This window comes from Mustela putorius, unplaced genomic scaffold, assembly GCF_011764305.1.
Source record: "Mustela putorius furo isolate JIRA1106 unplaced genomic scaffold, ASM1176430v1.1 tig00000596_pilon_pilon_pilon, whole genome shotgun sequence".
Taxonomy (NCBI): Eukaryota; Metazoa; Chordata; class Mammalia; order Carnivora; family Mustelidae; genus Mustela; species Mustela putorius.
This window is the reverse complement of record NW_025421428.1, coordinates 11,025,811-11,045,071: the sequence shown is the minus strand read 5'-3', so window position 1 is coordinate 11,045,071 and position 19,261 is coordinate 11,025,811. Positions and strand designations below refer to the sequence as shown.

Below are 19,261 nucleotides of genomic sequence, written 5' to 3'. Positions count from 1 at the left end.
TGCAGTGATGGTTGGAGAAGTTTCCATGGACTAGTTCATTCATTCAGCAAATACTTATCAAAGGGTACACAGGTGGTTGTGCATGTGTGTCTTGACTGATGGGGCAGGGTGTGGGGTCAGGTACAGGTGAGGTGCGCCGAGTGAGAGAGGTGACTAGTGTTAGCACTCCTGGTAAGAGCGCCGAGAGCATGGGGGCGCCTGGCTGGCTCACTTGCAGAGTGTACGACTCTTGATCCCGGGGTTGTGAGTTCAGGCCCCCACTGGGTGTATTGATTACTTAAAAATTTTTTTTAATGTTTAAAAAGAGTGTCAAGTGCACCTTTGGGAAGTGGGTTAGTGTAAAGGTAGCAGCACTTGGCAGTAGACTCAGGAATTTGGAGGAAAAGACAGCCAGACATGAATCCTGGATTTCTTTTCTTCTTCTTTCCTTCCTTCCTTCCCTCCCTCCCTTTCTTCCTTTCTTTCAAGGAGGCTCCATGCCCCACATGGGACTTAAACCCATGACCCCCCAGGTCAGGAGTTCCATGCTGTACAGACTGATCCAGCCAGATGCCCCTGAATCCTGGATTTCTACTTAATGTTCTGTAACGTATCAGTAGAGACATTTTTCCTTTTACTGAAAACATCAAACTTGAGTAAAATGGCAAGTTTATGCTATTTTGTCATTAGTTACTACTACCAAGAACAGAATGGTAATTCCCCAGTAAAGTGATGTAGAACTAACTTCATAAGACATTTACTTCTGTGATTTCCTTAGACCCGTTAATTACATTGGTATAATACTACATTGATAATCAGGACAAATGCTCACTGAAGAAAATTTTGAACCCACAGAGAAGTATAAAATAGTGGTGGGGGGGGATCCCTCATAGTTCTAAGCCCCTGAGATAAACACACATTCATATGTCTCCATGCCAAAAATGTCTGTAAAATTTATAATTAATCAAACCAGGAACAAGTATACCAAAAATGACAGAATTAGTATGGTAGCCCCCCCGTGTATGAAGGGATTATGCAAAATATAAGATTAAAAACAATGTTCTAGGGACGCCTGGGTGCTCAGTTGGTTAAGCGGCTGCCTTCAGCTCAGGTCATGATCCCAGCGTCCTGGGATCGAGTCCCACATCAGGCTCCTTGCTCAGCAGTGAGCCTGCTTCTCTCTCTGCCTCTGCCTGCTACTCTGTCTGCCTGTGCTCACTCTCTCTCTCTCTCTGACAAATAAATAAAATCTTAAAAAAAAAAAAAGTTCTAATAAATAAATAAGTAAAGATTAAGAAGTGGAAAAGTGGGGCGCCTGGGTGGCTCAGTGGGTTAAAGCCTCTGCCTTCAGCTCAGGTCATGATCCCAGGGTCCTAGGATTGAGCCCCACATCTGGCTCTCTGCTCAGCAAGGAGCCTGCTTCCTCCTCTCTCTCTGCCTGCCTCTCTGCCTACTTGTGATCTCTCTCTGTCAAATAAATAAATAAAATCTTCAAAAAAAAAAGAGGAAAAGTTATGGGGCGCCTGTTTCAGTCGGTGGGGCATGTGACTCTTGACCTTGGGGTTGTGAGTTTGAGTCCCGTGTTGAGGATAGAGGTTACGTAAAAATCAAAATAAAATATTTTTTAAAAAAGAGAGAGAAAAGTTACAAGTGGAAATTTCAAAGGCTAATGAACATATCTGAAAAGGTTAATTTCCGAAATAATGAAAGAAATGCGTGCATAAAGCAAGTTGCTTACCAAGTAAGCAAAGCTTTCTTCCTCTTCCTCTTTTTCTCTGTTGGTTGGTTTTTGTTTTATAAATGGTGATCTTCAGTCCGGGTCAGGGTTCAGTAAGATAGCAGGACCCTGTTGGTGAGCACGGAATTTGGTCACCTTTCTGGAAGGGATTTGGGCCACAGACAAGGTGGTTTTCAGCCAGGATGCCTCAGCACGGCTGGTCTCTGTTTTGACTGGATGGGGAATCTATTGGTAATTGTTTATTAAATACTTTGACGGTCAGCTCTGCTAATAGGTATCCATGGGCTTTTAAGTGTTGCTATCTGAAGACCTAGTAGTTCTTATGGGAATGTAAATTTCTTTATAGTTCTGTACAGTAAAGGTCTACTGGTAGTTAAGCTCCGTGAGAATAGGGAATTTCTGTCTTCTGTTTGCTGCTATGTCCTTAGTTCCTAGAATAGTGTTTGACATATAGTAGGTGATCGATAAGATATTGTTAGGTGAATGAATAGGTAAATGTGACTTTGGCATAGAATAGAAACAGATAAGTGTGATTTTGGCGTAGGTTATGTTGGTTACCATAATATTTCGTGTTCTCAAAGCCTTCATAAACATTTTACTTGAGGAAAATTATCTATTATGTTCCTGTGGCGGTTTGTGAAAAATATTTTTGGCTTTTGGACAATAATAGTCCTGGATTTTTTTTTAAGGTTTATTTATTTATTATTTTACAGATAAAGAGATTGGGACAGTCCGTGGAGCTGGGTGGGGGGCTGGGCAGAGGGAAAGGGAGAGAGCGAGCCCCAAGCAGACTCCCTGGTGAGCCCAGGAGCAGGATGTGGAGCTGTATCTCACCACCCTGAGATCATGACATGACTGGAAACCGAGAGTCGGACACCTAACCAACTGAACCACCCAGGTGTGGCCCAGTCTCGGATTTTAAAAAAAGGTTTTCCTCTAAGTGTGGCATCTTTAACAATCAATAATCAATCCATACTTGGGTATTAAGAGATGCCCATTTTCTAAGAATGTTTTATATTTTCTATGGGAACAAAATAGGAGGTCCATCAATCAAGGAAAAAGTAATAGTTCAGTACTTGATATAATAGATTTTTCTGTTGACTTCATTTTTGCTTTCATAAATGTTTTAACTTCAGTTTTGACCTCCAGTTGGCAGAGGCTTGAATGATCTCAAGTTTCTCTTTACACTGAAGATTTTCCCATCAACCCAGATTTAAACTAACAATTACAGATTAATTATGGCATATTACAAAAGAATGTATGGAAACATGTATGTATACAAAAACAGCAGTAAAATGAACCCGGGCGTACATTCCACCCAGGTAAAGAAAAATTACTCTGCCCCCCAGAAGCTTCCTATGGCCTCTGATCACATTCTTCTCCCTACTTGAGTATTATCCAGAATTTTGTGTTAAAAAATATTCTTGGGGCACCTGGGTGCCTCAGGGGCTTAAGCCTCTGCCTTCCGCTCGGGTCATGATCTCAGGGTCCTGGGATCGAGCCCCGCATCGGGCTCTCTGCTCAGCGGGGAGCCTGCTTCCTCCTCTCTCTCTGCCTACTTGTGATCTCTGTCTGTCAAATAAATAAATAAAATCTTTTAAAAAAATTCTCTTGTTTTTCTTTTTCTCTCCTTCCTTTCATCTTTCCTTTCTTTTATTTTTTAAAAAGGTTATTTATTTATTTGAAGGAGAGAGAGACAGAAAGAAAGAAAGAAAATGAGTTGGGGGGGTAGAGGGAGAAGGAGGATCCCCGCTGAGCAGCGAGCCCGATGCGGGACTGGATCCCAGGACCCCAAGATCACGACCCGAGCTGAAGGCAGCCACTCAGCCAACGGAGCCACCTACGCACTCCTCTCTTGTTTTTCTTTATAGTTTTTTGTCACTTATGACTGTTATCAGTAAACAATATATTGTTTAGTTTTTCCTATTTGGAGACTTTATATAAATGAAATGAGATGGACAGTTGAGTTTTTTCTAGTATTTTGCTGCTATGATTTGCTGCTACATACATTCTTACTCATGTCTCATTGTGCGCATGAACAAGAATTTACAGTCTGGGTTCTAGACCTTAAGATATATATGTAGGGGGCGCCTGGGTGGCTCAGTTGGTTGGACGAATGCCTTCGGCTCAGGTCATGATCCTGGAGTCCCGGGATCGAGTCCCGCATCGGGCTCCCAGCTCTTTGGGGAGTCTGCTTCTCCCTCTGACCTTCTCCTCGCTCATGTTCTCTCTCACTGTCTCTCTCTCAAATAAATAAATAAAATCTTAAAAAAAAAAAAAGATATATATGTAGGGAAGGAATACCTAGGTGTAATGCAGGGCCCAAGTTCACCTTTACTAGGCAAAACCAGTTTGTTTTCCAAAGTTCCCAGTAGGGTGTGACCCTTTCCATTGCAATGCACTGTTAGCACTTGTATTTTCTGACTAAATTTTTGCCAGGTTGGTGGGTGCGAAATGGTATCTGACTGTAGTTTTAATATGCCTTTCACTGGTTACTAATAAGGCTAAGTATCATTTTGTGTTTAAAATTCTTCTTACTTTTGTCCCTTTTCCAATGGAGTCATTTAGTCTTTTGAAGAAAACTGATTTGAAGGTATTCTTTCTATATTATAGATAATAATCCTTTGTTGATCCTAGTGTCACAGATACCATCTCCCAGTTTATCCTTTATCATATCACTTACCGTGGGGTATCTCTGCTTGACAGAAGTTTTTAGTCTTTTTTTTTTTTTAAGATTTTATTTATTTATTTGAGAGAGAACATGAGAGAGAGAGAGAGGCACAAGCGCACAAGTGGGGTGAGGGAGAGAGGGAGTAGCAGGCTCCCTGCTGAGCAAGAAGCCTGATGCAATGCCAGGCTTGGTCCTGGGACTCCAGGATCGTGACCAGAGCTGAAGGTAGACTTTCAACCAACTGAGCCACCCACGTGCCCCCCAAATTTTTAGTTTTTATACATTCAAGTTTATTAATTGTTTTTCCTTTATGGTCTTAACTGTTACATTTAGATCCTTAACCTATCTTTAATTAGTGTTTGTATATTATAAGAAACAGAGATTTGATTTCATTTTTTTAATAGATATTCAGTTATCCAGCACCCTTTAAAATTATTCATTTATTTATTATTTTTAAAGATTACTTTTTTATTTGAGAGAAAGTGCGCACAGGAAGGAGGGACAGAGGGAGAGAGAAAGTTAAGCAGACTCCGATGAGCACAGAGCCCAGTGTGGGGCTTGACCTCACAACCTTGAGATCAAACAACCTGAGCTGAAACCAAGAGTCAGATGCCTAACTGACTAGGCCACCCAGATGCCCCTAAGGATGTTTCTTTAAGTCATCTCTACACCCAACGTGGAGCTCGAACTCACAACCCTGAGATCAGGGGTCTCAGGCTCCCTGCACCTTCCATGGGACAGCCTGTTCTTTCCTCATTGGCTGATGGTGATGGTAGTGGGGGCAGTGGTGGTGGCCGTCATTCACACTTGGCCCAGGGCTTACCATGTGCCAGGCAGTGTTCTCAGCACGAGATAACACTTAATCCTTACAGTAACCCCACACATAGATCCTGCATTTAGCCCCATTTTTTAGATGCAGAAACACAGGTTAAGTAGCTTACTCCATGGAACATAGCTAGAATGCCAAAGAGCCAGAGCTCAGACTAAGCCATTCTAGCTCAAGACTCCAGGTCCTTAGCCACCAGGTTCTCTGTGTTTTCTGTATGGCTTCCTCTTTTCCATACGAAATTGTTTTTGCATACCCTCGTTCTGTGCCTTGCATTTTCCTGCTTTTCTGCTCCTGGTTGGTACCACACAGCTTCTTAATTAGCTTTATTATGAGTCCATGTACAGTATAGCTCTAACCCCGACCTGTGCTTCAAGTGTTTCGGCTCTTGCTTGACCTTTGCAACTTCCATTTGAAGCTGTGAATGGTGTTCTCCAAAAACTTGCTGGGGTTTTAATTGAAACGACACTGAGGGCGCCTGGGTGGCTCAGTGGGTTAAAGCCACTGCTTTCAGCTCGGGTCATGATCACAGGGTCCTGGGATCGAGTCCCACATTGGGCTCTCTGCTCAGCAGGGAACCTGTTTCCTCCTCTCTCTCTGCCTGCCTCTCTGCCTGCTTGTGATCTCTGTCTGTCAAATAAATAAAATCCTTAAAAAAAGAAAAGAAAGAAAGAAAGAAATGACACTGAATCTACAGATGATTTGGAGGAGAGTTAATATATTTACAGTAGATAGCCTTCTAATTTATGAACAGGGCTCATACCTCTCCATTTATACCAGTTTTTTTTAATGCCTGCTTTTTTTCTTTCTTTCTTTATATTGTTTGGCTAAACCATTTTTTAAAATGATTTTATTTATTTATTTGACAGAGAGAGACACAGCAAGAGAGGAAACACAAGCAAGGGGAGTGGGAGAGGAGAAGCAGGCGTCCTGCTGAGCAGGGGGCCTGAGCTGAAGGCAGATGCTTAACGACTGAACCACCTAGGTGCCCCAATGTCTTCTTTTTAAAAAGAGATTATTTTTTTTTTTATTGAGAGAGAGAGTTTGCGCAGATGTTGCGGGGAGCAGAGGGAAAGATGAATTGCAAGCAGACTCCTGCCAAGTGGAGAGCCAGACGCGGGGCTCGACCCCACAGCCCTGACATCATGACCTGAGCCAAAACCAAGAGTTGGACACTTAACCGACTGAGCCACCCACGTGCCACTTATTTATTTATTTATTTTTTAAAGATTTTTATTTTGGGGGCACCTGGGTGGCTTAGTTGTTAAGCGTCTTCCTTTGGTTCAGGTTATGATCCCGGGGTCCTGGGATCGAGCCCCATGTCAGGCTCCCTGCTCGGCAGGAAGCCTGCTTCTCCTTCTCTTCTTCATGCTCTCTCTCTTACTTGCTCACTCTCTCTGTCAAATGAATAAATACATAAATAAAATCTTAAAAAGAAACAGATTTTATTTTAAAGTAATCTCTACTCCCAAATGGGGCTCGAACCCGGAACCCTGAGATAAAGAGCCTCACGCTCCACTGACTGAGCCAGCCAGCCAGGCACCGCTCATTTAATCATTTTATTTTGTTTACTTATTTTTTTTTAAAGATTTTTATTTATTTATTTGACAGAGAGAGAGCACAAGTAGGCAGCGAGGCAGGCAGAGAGAGAGGAGGAAGCAGGCTCCCTGCCGAGCAGAGAGCCCGATGCGGGACTCGATCCCAGAACCCTGAGATCATGACCCGAGCCGAAGGCAGAGGCTTTCACCCACTGAGCCACCCAGGTGCCCCATGTTTACTTATTTTTTAAAGATTTTATCTATTTTTATGGAGAGAGAGCACGAACAGGGGGAGGGGGAGAGGGAGAGTGGGGCAAGCAGACTCTGTGCTGAGCGTGGAGACTGACGGGGGGCGCTCCATCTCAGGACCCGGAGATCATGACCTGAGCCGAAACCAAGAGTCAGATGCTTAACCAACTGTGCCATCCAGACGGCCCTCATTTAATCATTTGAAAACACAGGCTGTAAGGCACAAAGAAGTCTTAGAGAGAAAGAGGGATTGTATTAGTTGGCAAACACTCAGAGCCGTTCCGTGGAACCCTGGCTGCGGTCTCCAAGGCCCTGGCTGATCTGGCCCCTGGCTTTCTCCCTCTTTATCTTCACGCTGGAGGGAGACGGGGCGGCCTGCATCTCCTTCCGTGTGCCGTGTTCTTCCCTTCCTGGGGCCTCTGCACCTTCTCTTCCCTCCGCCTGGTCGGATGCCCCTCCTCTGCCTTCTCCCGGCTTCTCCCCATTTTGCGTAGCTGGCTTTCCCTTTTCCTTCTTGTTTCAGCTTCAGCATCACTTCTCCTGAAAGGCTTTCCCTAATCCCGCATTCAGAACCGATCCCACGCTTCTGTGCTCCCACTGCCTTTTATCTTAATTAAAACTTCACTTGTCCTCTGGAATTCTAGTGTCTGGCACAGAGCTCAGCTCATGGTCTGCTCTCAGTAAGAAGTGTTGAATTCTTGCAATTTATTGGAAAGACACAGGGTTGTATGGGTTAGATTGAAAGTAACAGACCCAACGAGAAGGGTTTTTTTTTTTTTTTTCCTAATTTGGCATGCACAGGGCCAATTTTCACCTCTTAGGTCCAGCACCTATACCTGGAGAGTTTCTGATTGGCCTATCTAATCTGTCACCTGGGTCCTTCGCGTGGGATGTTCGACTGTGGCAGTGGGCTGGAGAGTTGGGATCCCGTGTCTTAAAAAGAGAACACCACCCATGCATTTGCTTAACCATCTTTTTTTTTTTTTTTTTTAAGATTATTTATTTATTTATTTATTTATTTGACAGTGACTCAGTGAGAGAGGGACCACAAGCAGGGGGAGTGGGAGAGGGAGAAGCAGGCTTCCCACTGAGCAGGGTGATCAATGCAGGGCTCCATCCCAGGACCCTGGGATCATGACCTGAGCTGAAGGCAGACACTTAAGACTGAGCCACCCAGGCGCCCTTGTTGAATTAACCGTCTTTACTTAAAATTAGAAGTGAGTTCCTTGCTAAGTGTTTGGAAAATCTTCTGCACTGATATTAACTAAGTTTCAGGTGACAGGGCTTAGAATTTTTTTTTTTCCCCTGTGATATTTCTGTACTATTTTGCTCCCCTTCCCCACACACATGGAAATATTTATAGAGTTGAGCAATGAGTCAGGCCTTTAAAAATCTGAGGGTTGTTTTTTTTTTTTCTCATTAAAAATGTAGCTGATACGCTTTGTTCTCATTTAGCCTTTGGATCGCCTTCAGTGTTCTGGTATTTAGAGCCTGGTTTCTTCCTTCTTCCTCTCCCTCTTACCTTCCTCCCTTTAGTTGGTCTTGAACTTCTTTCTTGGGGGCGAGAATCACCTGTAGAGAACAGTGTGGGATGTTGGAGAGGTATGCCTCGCTCTCCAGGGTTTAAAGAAAGGAACAGGGGGCAGCGGAGGAGGGCGGATAACTGGACTCTTGGGTCTGCTGGTTGAGCAGGCTTGGGACCAGGTCATATACAGTCAGTCTCAATGGAGCGGTTGTGCAACCACCAGGAAATGAACAAGTAGATTCCGTTTCCAGGCCAAAGCCAGACGCTCCTGATACTGAACATTTGCGCGGAAGATGTTCATGTCGGGACGCCTGGGGGGGCTCAGTGGGTTAAGCCTCTGCCTTCGGCTCAGGTCATGATCTCAGGGTCCTGGGATCGAGTCCTGCATCGGGCTCTCTGCTCAGCGGGGAGCCTGCTTCCCTTCCTGCCTCCCTGCCTACTTGTGATCTCTGTCAAATGAATAAATAAAATCTTAAAAAAGAAAAAGACGTTTATGTCACAGTCAGGGCTGGACCAAGCCCCTCTTGCATCCTGTCACAGGGAAACGGCATTTCTTTCTTAGAGCGAGATTTTGCTTTCTGTAACCGGTTTCTGTCTTTCCAGGAGACTGATTGGTTCAACCCACTCTGTTCCACATTAGAGCCCTCTTCCCAGCCCTGGGTTTTACAGCTCCGTCATCTTTCCTACCTTTCCTCTTCTGCTTGAGATACTTGACAATGTCTGGACAAAGGAGTGATTTTTATGATCGCTTTAAAAATGACTTGTTTTTTAAAGAGATATATAAAAATAAAAATGACTTTTTTTTTTTTAAAGATTGTATTTATTTGACAGAGATCACAAGTAGGCAGAGAGGCAGGCAGAGAGAGAGAGAGAGAAGGAAGCAGGCTCCCCGCTGAGCAGAGAGCCCGGTGCGGGACTCGATCCCGGGACCCCGAGATCATGACCTGAGCCGAAGGCAGGGGCTTAACCCACTGAGCCACCCAGGCGCCCCAAAATGACTTTTTTTTTTATTAATGAAAAAAGTAAACACTCTTTAATCCCCCCCCCCTTGAAAAGCATAGTCTTGTGATCTCTGTCGTTCAGTATATTTGGGGTGGGCACAGGTGTTTATATTTGTTTGTGGGTTGCTTTTGCTGTATCCAGGGGAGTGGAGGGGGGAGAAAGTGACTGTGGTGTTCTAAGAACATTGAAATAATAGGCCAGAGCTTATTGCAGCTTCTTAAAGGACTGCATTCCATAGCAGTCTCCCCTCCAAATCTCAGCCGCTCAGACTCCAGGAGAGTCAGAATTCTGGTGCTTTGGGCATGAGTTACATCTTTCTCTTGTCATTTCAGGATGCAGTGCTAAGACTCGGCCTGGGCCATCCCTGCGTCCATCAGCCCCAAGTCGGCTGCTGTCCACCCCATTCTGCCTGGTGTACGTCCCCCACCGGCCTCCTTGTTGCCTTTTTACACAATCGAATTATTGTCCTAAAACATGAAAATGCAGCTTTTCAGATTCTGTGTGCAAAATTTTCCACATTGTTTCTACCACTGACTTCATCTACGTGCTGTTGCCCCGTCGGCTTCTGCTAAAGTTTGGGTTTGTTTTTTTAAGATTTTATTTATTTGAGAGAGAGAGCGAGAGCGAGCACGAGGACAGAGAGAGACAAGCAGACTCTGTACCGAGTATGGAGCCTGATTTGAGGCTCAGTCTCAGGACCCCAAGATCATGACCTGAGCTGAAATCAAGAGTCAGACGCTCAACTGATTGAGCCACCCAGGCACCCCTGAAGTTTTTTTTGTTTTGTTTTGTTTTTATTTTTTTATTTTTATTTTTTTTTTTAAGATTTTTATTTATTTATTTGACAGAGAGAGATCACAAGTAGGCAGAGACGCAGGCAGAGAGAGAGAGAGAGAGGAGGAAGCAGGCTCCCTGCTAAGCAGAGAGCCCGATGCGGGACTCGATCCCAGGACCCTGAGATCATGACCTGAGCCGAAGGCAGCGGCTTAACACACTGAGCCACCCAGGTGCCCCCTGTTTTGTTTTGTTTTTAACTCATGCATATGTTTTCATCCTGTGTTTACATTCTTACTTCTTGGGTTCAGAATGCCGTCGCTGGAAGGAGCCATGAACAGAATAGTTCCTTAGTAATTTCATTTTCGCAACAGAAACAGAGTTAGATAGATTATGGCTGGTGATTGAGGCAGATATGCCTCCATCGGTAAACCTGGTTTTGTGGCAGTTTTTGGACTTGCATTTTAGAGATTCAAAGTTCAGTAAAACTGTCCATTGTGGGCACTTTTCCTTCCTCATGAAAATCTTTTGTATTAACTTGACTGTCCAACTTGACACTGTGATGTTGGAGCTCCTCTTTTGTTAATTATGTCATAGACTCCTGCTTTTCAACCCAATTTTGGGGGAGAACCCCTCCTAATTCAGAGAACCTGTTTCAGAAATAGCAGATGAATGTGTGATTTTACAGAATCTCTGTCTACTTGGTATTGTCTAAGCAGGTGTCTGTGCTCCTCGAAATAAACCACCTACTGCTGTCCTTGACCTTTTATTTTTATTTATTTATTTTTTTTCCTGAGTAAACAGTGACTTTCCTTTGGGTAGTAGTTCTTCATCACGTCAATTTTGATGCTGTCATGGTGAAAGTATATATTTTGGTATTTCTATCTTTTTAAAAAAGACTTATTTATTTGAGAGAGAGAATGCGCGTGCCAAGTGGTGCAGTAGGAGGAGGGGTAGAAGGAGAAAGGAGACTCAAGCAGACGTGCCCTGGTTTCATGACCTGAGCCAAAACCAAGAGTCAGCTGTCAACTAACTGAGCTGCCCAGACACCCCAAAAATATTTCTGCTTTTGACATTGTATGTGAGAAAAATTCTTTCTCCTTGTCCATGGAGATTAATTGAAGTCTGTTTCAAATTTGAGATCTAGAATTTCAGGTGGCATTTGTGATGACACATTTTTGTTTGTAAAGTTTTGTCAAACTTTTTTTTGTTCCTATATATACAGCTACTTTAATATTCAGAACCTAATTGATTTTTAAAAACATTTTAAATGGAGGTTTTGTTACATTTACTCTGGGTAGATCTAGACGTGCTGACACTTTTCTCTTAAAGATGCGAGGAAGCTAATACCAGTAATACCATCCCAAGGGATTCTGTTCAGATAGAGCCATTTATTTTATTTTATTTTTTTTTTTTAAGATTTTATTTATTTATTTGACAGACAGAGATCACAAGTAGGCAGAGAGGCAGACAGAAGAGAGGAAGGGAAGCAGGCTCTCTGCTGAGCAGAGAGCCCAATGCGGGGCTCGATCCCAGGACCCCGAAATCAAAGGCAGACCCGAGCCAAAGGCAGAGGCTTTAACCCACTGAGCCACCAAGGTGCCCCCAGATAGAGCCATTTAAAGTCTATTACTCCAAGTGCCCTAGTCCTTTGGAAAGTGGATTTATCCCGAATTAGAGTATCCTAAAACAGTGGTCTATACAGCATGGACAGAAACATACCCAGTGATATGGAAGAGCGAATTCTCTTCACTGAGTGAGTCACTTGGGGAGAGATTCGTGGAAAGCTGGCCTCAGGATACCCTCCTCTTGAGTCTGAGCCACTGACACTGACATAACCTCAGCAACTTAGTATCTTACCGGATTGGCTTGTTCAGGGGACTCTGAATTTGTGTCAGTTTAGTACACTTTCTAGTGACAGGAAGTATAATATTAAAAACTTGACCTATACTGTGGAGAAAAATTTCCTTGAGGCAGACTTGGGTCTCCTCATTTTATTTAATTTATTATTATTCTTTTTTAAAGATTTTATTTATTTATTTGACAGAAATCACAAGTAGGCAGAGAGGCAGGCAGAGAGGGGGGAACCAGTCTCCCTGCTGAGCAGAGAGCCCGATGCAGGGCTCGATCCCAGGACCCCGAAATCGTGACCCGAGCCAAAGGCAGAGGCTTAACCCACTGAGCCACCCAGGTGCCCCTAGTAACTAGCTTTTCTGAAAGTACTTCCTGGGTCATTTCTTTTGCAGACTTTCAAAGAAAAATCAGATTTCAGCAGACAACTTCTTAGGCATAGCCAAGAGTCTTCATTCTCCAGGGACGTAGAGAGACCAGTCTCGACACCGACCGATGAGTCGCTCTTGTAGGTACAGGAAGGCAACATTTGTATTGAACTTGGTGATGCTTTAGGAACTCTGATGAAGTTACAACAACCCAGACAGCTGCCCTGGTTCATACTTCTCTCGCTTCGGTCTTCCGCGTGCAGACAGCCAGACCTGAAAATGATCGATTGGAAAATGCAGTAACTGCGTTTGATTAACGCACTCGTGCTCCCCTCGTTTGTCCCTGCGGCCTACTCCGCGTCCTGTGGCCGACAGCTCCTGCCGTGAACCTTTGGTTGGAACTCGAAGAGCAGTAGGCGGTCAAGAGGGGGTATCGCCTTCCACCCAACTCCTTGGAAACATCCATTGCCGTTCTCTTGGCAATTGCGAGTTAATTCCTGAGCGTATATATAGTTGGCACTTAATAGTACATTAAACATCATTTTCCATTAGGTCATATATGATCTGCCTTTCTTAATCTTTGGAAACATGAAGCTTTCAAAGAGAAATTGTAGAGCGCATGTCATGGGGGACGAGTTCTTGCAGTGCAGCCCCTGGGCCGCCTCTTACGCAGTCCGCAGAGTCAAAACTATTTTCATAATCACACAAAAACACTATCTTTCTCACGGTGTGGATGTTGAGGCTTGTAGCATAAAGGTGGTGACGGGAAGGCTGCAGGCCCCTTGACGCGAATCAGGGCAATGGGTCAACTCAGCAGGTCTTGTTTCTTAACTGTTAGAGGTTTTAAAAAAAAAAAATCCCTTTTATTCAGAAATATCCTCAGTGGTGGTGCCTGGGTGGTTCAGTCGGTTAAGTGTCTGCCTTTGGCTCAGGTCATGATCCCAGGATCTTGGGATCGAGCCCTGCGTCGGGCTCCTTGCTCAGCGGGGAGCCTGCTTCTGCCTTTGCCTTGTGCTCTCTCCCTCTCTCTGTCAAATAAGTAAGTTAAATCTTTTTTAAAAAATTAGAAATAAAAATGCCCGCAAGGAAACAGTAAGAGGAGTAATTTTATTAAATCTCAACTGTTGAGTATACACTTTTTGAATAGTATGACAGGATGGGAAATATGCCTAAAGCACTTAGTGTCGACCAGGATACTTCAGTGATTGCGTTGTGAGCTGGACTAACTTGTTTTTTCATGGACACCATTTTTACTTAAGAGGACAGTTGGCACGGCGCCTGGGTGGCTCCATCATTAAGCGTCTGCCGTCGGATCAGGTCATGATCCCAGGGTCCTGGGATCGAGTCCCACATTGGGCTCCCTGCTGGGCAGGGACCCTGCTTCTCCCTCTCCCACTCCTCCTGCTCGTGTTCCTTCTCTCACTGTTTCTCTCTGTCAAATAAATAAATAAAATCTTAAAAAAAAAAAAAAGTTGGCAGATGAACTCGGGCATTTGGCAGGTATTTTCTCAAAAAGGAATAATTGAGCCTGTCCCTTTATTTATTTATTTATTTAAAGATTTTATTTATTCATTTGAGAGAAAGAGAGAGACAGAGCACAAACAGGGGGAGAGGCAGAGGGAGAGGAGAAGCTGACTCCCTGCTGAGATGGGAACCTGACCCGGGGCTCCATCCGGGGACCTGCCTGGAGATCATGACCCACCCGTCTGAGCCACCCAGGCACCCCAAGCCTGTCCTTTTAAGGAAACAACTGTTTGTTGCCAATGATGGAATTCTACCTTTTAAGTGAAAATTGGTATTTTGGGAAATTCGTATTTGCCACTGTGACCTTGACAGCTCCCCAGTATTTAAAGCCGCCTCAGATTCTTGACCTCGGGTCGTGAGTTCAAGCCCCATTTTGGGAATAGAGCTTACTTTAAAAAAAAAAAAACCCAAAACATAATAAATAGGGTGCCTGGGTGGCTCAGTCAGTTAAGCAACTGCCTTTGGCTCAGGTCATGATCCTAGAGTCCTGGGATGGAGCCCCGCATCAAGCTCCTTGCTCAACAGGGAGCCTGCTCCTTCCTTTCCCTCTGCCCCTCCTCCCCACTTGTGCTCTCTAACAAATTTTTTTTTAAAGATTTTATTTATTTATTTGACAGAGAGATCACAAGCAGACAGAGAGGCAGGCAGAGAGAGAGGGGGAAGCAGGCTCCCTGCCAAGCAGAGAGCCCAATGTGGGGCTCGATCCCAGGACCCTGGGATCATGACCTGAGCCGAAGGCAGAGGCTTTAACCCACTGAGCCAATCAGGCACCCCACTCTCTAACAAATTTTTAAAAACAAATAAAAATTTAAAAATAAAGACATTGGAAAAGATGAGATAGGTAGCAATATAAACAAATATGATTTGAATATATTTTTTAATGAAATGTGGCAACATTTGGAAGATCTGCAAGTTATCAGTGACATGATACTTTGTAAATGGTATTTTCTAAATAATGTTACACAGTCACATGTAGGCAAAAGATCCATTCAGAGCACGAGATCAATGAGTGCATTTTATTGTAACCTGATGCGAAAAATTCTTTGGGTTTCAGATTTCATATTGCAACTAGCCTTTAAGAAACTACTATTAGTTGAGTCTTGGGGCGCTATCAGGAGGTAGCCAGCATGACCTAAAAAGGCTCTTGAACTTCTCCTCCACTTTCTTACTACATATGTGCATGAAGTCTTATTTTTTTGCATGTTTCAGCCAAAGTAAGGAGTCGACCAGATTGAATTCAGAAGGATCTGAGCATCCAGCTGTCTTCTATGAAACCAAACATTAAAGAGATTTGCAGAAAAGTAAAACAGTGCCAGTTTTCTCACGTTTTGTTGTTGTTTTGGAAAGGAAATTTCTTTTTAAAAAGAGCTGCTTCTTTTGACATGGGATGGATTTAGTGTCGTCTTTTTTTTTTTTTTTTTAAAGATTTATTTATTTATTTGACAGAGAGAGATTACAAGTAGGTAGAGAGGCAGGCAGAGAGAGAGGAGGAAGCAGGCTCCCTGCTGAGCAGAGAGCCCGATGCGGGACTCGATCCCAGGACCCCGAGATCATGACCTGAGCCAAAGGCAGCGGCTTAACCCACTGAGCCACCCAGGCGCCCTAGTGTCGTCTTTTTAAATAAATTAATAAGCATGTTTAAAACTTGTTTTTAATTTCTGATACAGTAAATATTGATGGTCATAACCCACATAAATAAAAGTTTTCAAAGGTTCTTAATGATTTTTAAGAGGTCTGAGAGGGCCTCTTAATGATTTTTAAGAGAGCAGAACTGCTGTCCTGTAACATCACAAAGGAAAGGGTCCATTTTTGCTAATGGCCCCATCTCCAAAGTGCCGACTGTTTTTTTTTTTTTAAATATTTTATTTATTTATTTGACAGAGATCACAAGTAGGCAGAGAGGCAGGCAGAGACAGAGAGAGGGGGGAAGCAGGCTCCCTGCTGAGCAAAGAGATGCGGGGCTCGATCCCAGGACCCCTGAGATCATGACCTGAGCCAAGGCAGAGGCTTTAACCCACTGAGCCACCCGGGCACCCCCGAAGGCTCTTTTTTAAAGGGCCCTTTATAATATTTGCTCACAAAGGAGTCTTTTTAAGATTTGGAATGTTTTTCCATTAAGTTTTCCAGATTTTGGTCAAGAATGTAAGTGGGTTGATTAGTTTTTCATCTGTTTTGAATTTGCTTTTAGCTGCTGTCAGAAAACTCCATGCCGTGGCAATCCATGTGATGGGAGGGGTAGAGTGTGGCATCATTAGGGAGGTTATAGTATTTTAAAAAATTTTATTTGTGACAACATGTTATTTCATTTTTTTTTTTAAGTAAGCTCTACACACAGCGTGAGGCTCAAACTCATGACCCCAAGATCAAGAACCGCATATTCCACCTGCTAAACCAGCCAGGCCCCCCAAGAGATGTTCTAATATAGCATAAAAAGAACGATCCTAGATTGACAAACAAGTACTAGTTTATTTGTTGCTACTGAGTAAGGTTTTTAGCATCAAGATCTTCTATCTTATTTTGACCTTATTATAGCTTGCAGAATGTTCCTGAATACAGATAACTTTATTGAAAACATATTGTTGGATTGGGGCCAGTAATTTTTAAGGTAGACTCAATTCAAATGTAGATTAAAAAAAAAAAAAGAATTTCGGTATCAAAAGCTTTTGCTCTGTATTCTATACACCAGAGCGTTAAAAAAAAAAAAAGAACCACATACTCACAGGGAAAAATATGTAATGAGATTATCATCAGGACAATTTAAAAGCAGATGCTGTTAGCAAGCTTTCTTTTTTTTTAAAGATTTTATTTATTTATTTGACAGAGATCACAAGTAGGCAGAGAGACAGGCAGAGAGAGAGGGGGAAGCAGGCTCCCTGCTGCGCAGAGTCCGTTGTGAGGCTCGATCCCAGGACCCTGAGATCATGACCTGAGCCGAAGGCACAGGCTTTAACCTACTGAGCCACCCAGGTGCCCCTGTTAGCAAGTTTTCAAGGAAACCCCTTTAACTCCTGAATATAGTAAGCCTCTGGGAATGGGAGATGAACCAGGACTCAAATGGAGGGAGGGGTCTAGAAAGGCACTTGTTTTTTTTTTTTTTTTAATATTTTATTTATTTATTTGACAGAGATCACAAGTAGGCAGAGAGGCAAGCAGAGAGAGAGAGAGAAAGAGGAGGAAGCAGGCTCCCTGCCAAGCAGAGAGCCCAATAAGGACTCGATCCCAGAACCCTGAGATCATGACCCGACCTGAAGGCAGAGGCATAACCCACTGAGCCACCCAGGCGCCCCAAGGCGTTTTAAAAATAAATAGGAAACTAGCTATGAAACTAGGTTAGCAGAGGGTTACCAACCAGCCCAGAGCTTTAAACAAGCCTTGCTCTGAAGAGCTAGGAATGATTTGTAATCATGACTTGAATTGTTTGTATATTTGTTCTCTGAGTAGTTTGAAGTGACCTACCGTCTTGTTTACCCTATCAATTTGCTTGACCACCCTTGTCTATATGGAGGATATAAATAAATCACCTTCCTGACTAGTATTCCTTGAAGTAGAAACTAGATGTCCGTGGAATATATTATTGGAGGCCAAGAATCAATGAAAACCTTACAGAGTTGTCCCTTGTTTTTTATGATAATGTAAAGAATTATTAGATTTGAAGACGTTTTGCAGTGATTCTTTTTCATGAGAAAACCATTCCAGTAAGTTAAAACCTTAGTTTCTCAACCTGTTCTGTGGGCCTGGGTGGAAGTAAGAGGAGATGAGTTTTCTTCAAGAAGAGAATTTCTTGGAGAAAAAATGTTTTGGGGGGCGTCTAGGTGGCTCAGTGGGTTAAAGCCTCTGCCTCTGGTTCAGGTCATGATCCCAGGGTCCTGGGATCGAGCCCCTGGGATCGATCGGTCCTGGGACTCTCTGCTCTGCAGGGAGCCTCCTTCCTCCTCTCTCTCTCTGCCTGCCTCTCTGCTTACTTGTGATCTCTGTCTGTCAAATAAATAAATAAAATCTTAAAAAAAAGAAAAAGAAAAAGAAAAATATTTTTGGCTCTGCAGGGCCCCCACTCCCACCCAAGGTGGACCTCTAGGGAACAACTTGGAATGGAACGCAGAATGAGAGCACGAGGACCGGTGTCCATCAAGTGGCAGATGCTAAGTTTTAAAACCAAGCTGAAGTTTGGCACCGACTGTGTCCTTAGGATCTCACACACCTGCGATAGGATTAAACTGTGGCTTTGTATTTTTTATACTCGATTTGACTCTTCTCCATTTCCTGTGATCCTCATGACTGAATTGTGAAATTAGGCCGTGACTGATTCGGCATCTCTAGGCAAATGGCTACATTTTGGCTACATTCTGCGGCCCCAGGTGGTGGAGTTCCAGGCTGGGGCCAGAACGCGCATATTTCTCTTTTCCTGCCGTCTCCCAGGAGACAGCGGACACAGTCCATCTTTCCCTTCCCTACAATGTCGCACGGACACTCCTGTCGCTTTCCCAGGCCTTTCTGGGCGCTCCCAGAGGCCAGGCCCCTCTCCGCTATCAGGGCGTCGCGGCAGCCCGTGTTGCTGACCTTCTCCGGGAATCCCTTCAGACCCACCAGGTCACAGCCCTGCCTCCTTGAGCTCCGAATGGGTCTGTGTTTGCAGCTCCCCTCTGGACATGTCACTCCCTTGGGCATTGTGTTACGTCACCCCAGCCCCTCGATTCTCTCGTCCCGGGAGCCAGAGGCAGGGGGGCCCCCAGAATCTCGCCCCGCCCTCCTATTCCTTTCCAGCCTCCTCTTGCAGTCGGCGGCTGAAGCTAGTGGATTCTAGTTGTTATGGGTCTGTGGACCCTCTGCTCCCGTTTTCTCTCCTCTGGACTAGGGAACACTCTCCCGGCTTCCACCTCCTGGCCATTCTCAGCATGTCTGTGGGCGTGCCTCTCCTTCCAAGTTCAACGGCTCACTTGTGTGCACTGAAGAGGCTAAGCTCCTTCACTCTCTCTGTTTGAGGCCTGGGGTGATGGGCTGGGACTTTTTCCAGTTTCTTACCCACCACCCTTCTTCCCTTGAGCCCTCCCCCCGGCCCCCCACTTTCCCTCCAGAGGGACAAGTGCCACCCCCCCCCAATCCCCAGATTCCTGGATGTGTCCTCGCCTTTGCAGTAGCTGTTGCTGAAATACCCACCTCCTCTCATTCTTCCAGGCTAGGAACCTCCAGGCGAGATGGGGCTCTATTTCTGTGCATTT

At 44.2% G+C, this 19,261-nt stretch overlaps 1 protein-coding gene across 13 annotated transcripts in view; it reads left to right on the top strand.

Annotated features, from left to right (window-relative positions):
* The window catches only part of FNBP1 (formin binding protein 1), a 143,465-nt gene that overhangs the window by 34,082 nt on the left and 90,122 nt on the right, over nucleotides 1-19,261 (top strand). The gene's annotated exons all lie outside the window — the stretch shown is intronic.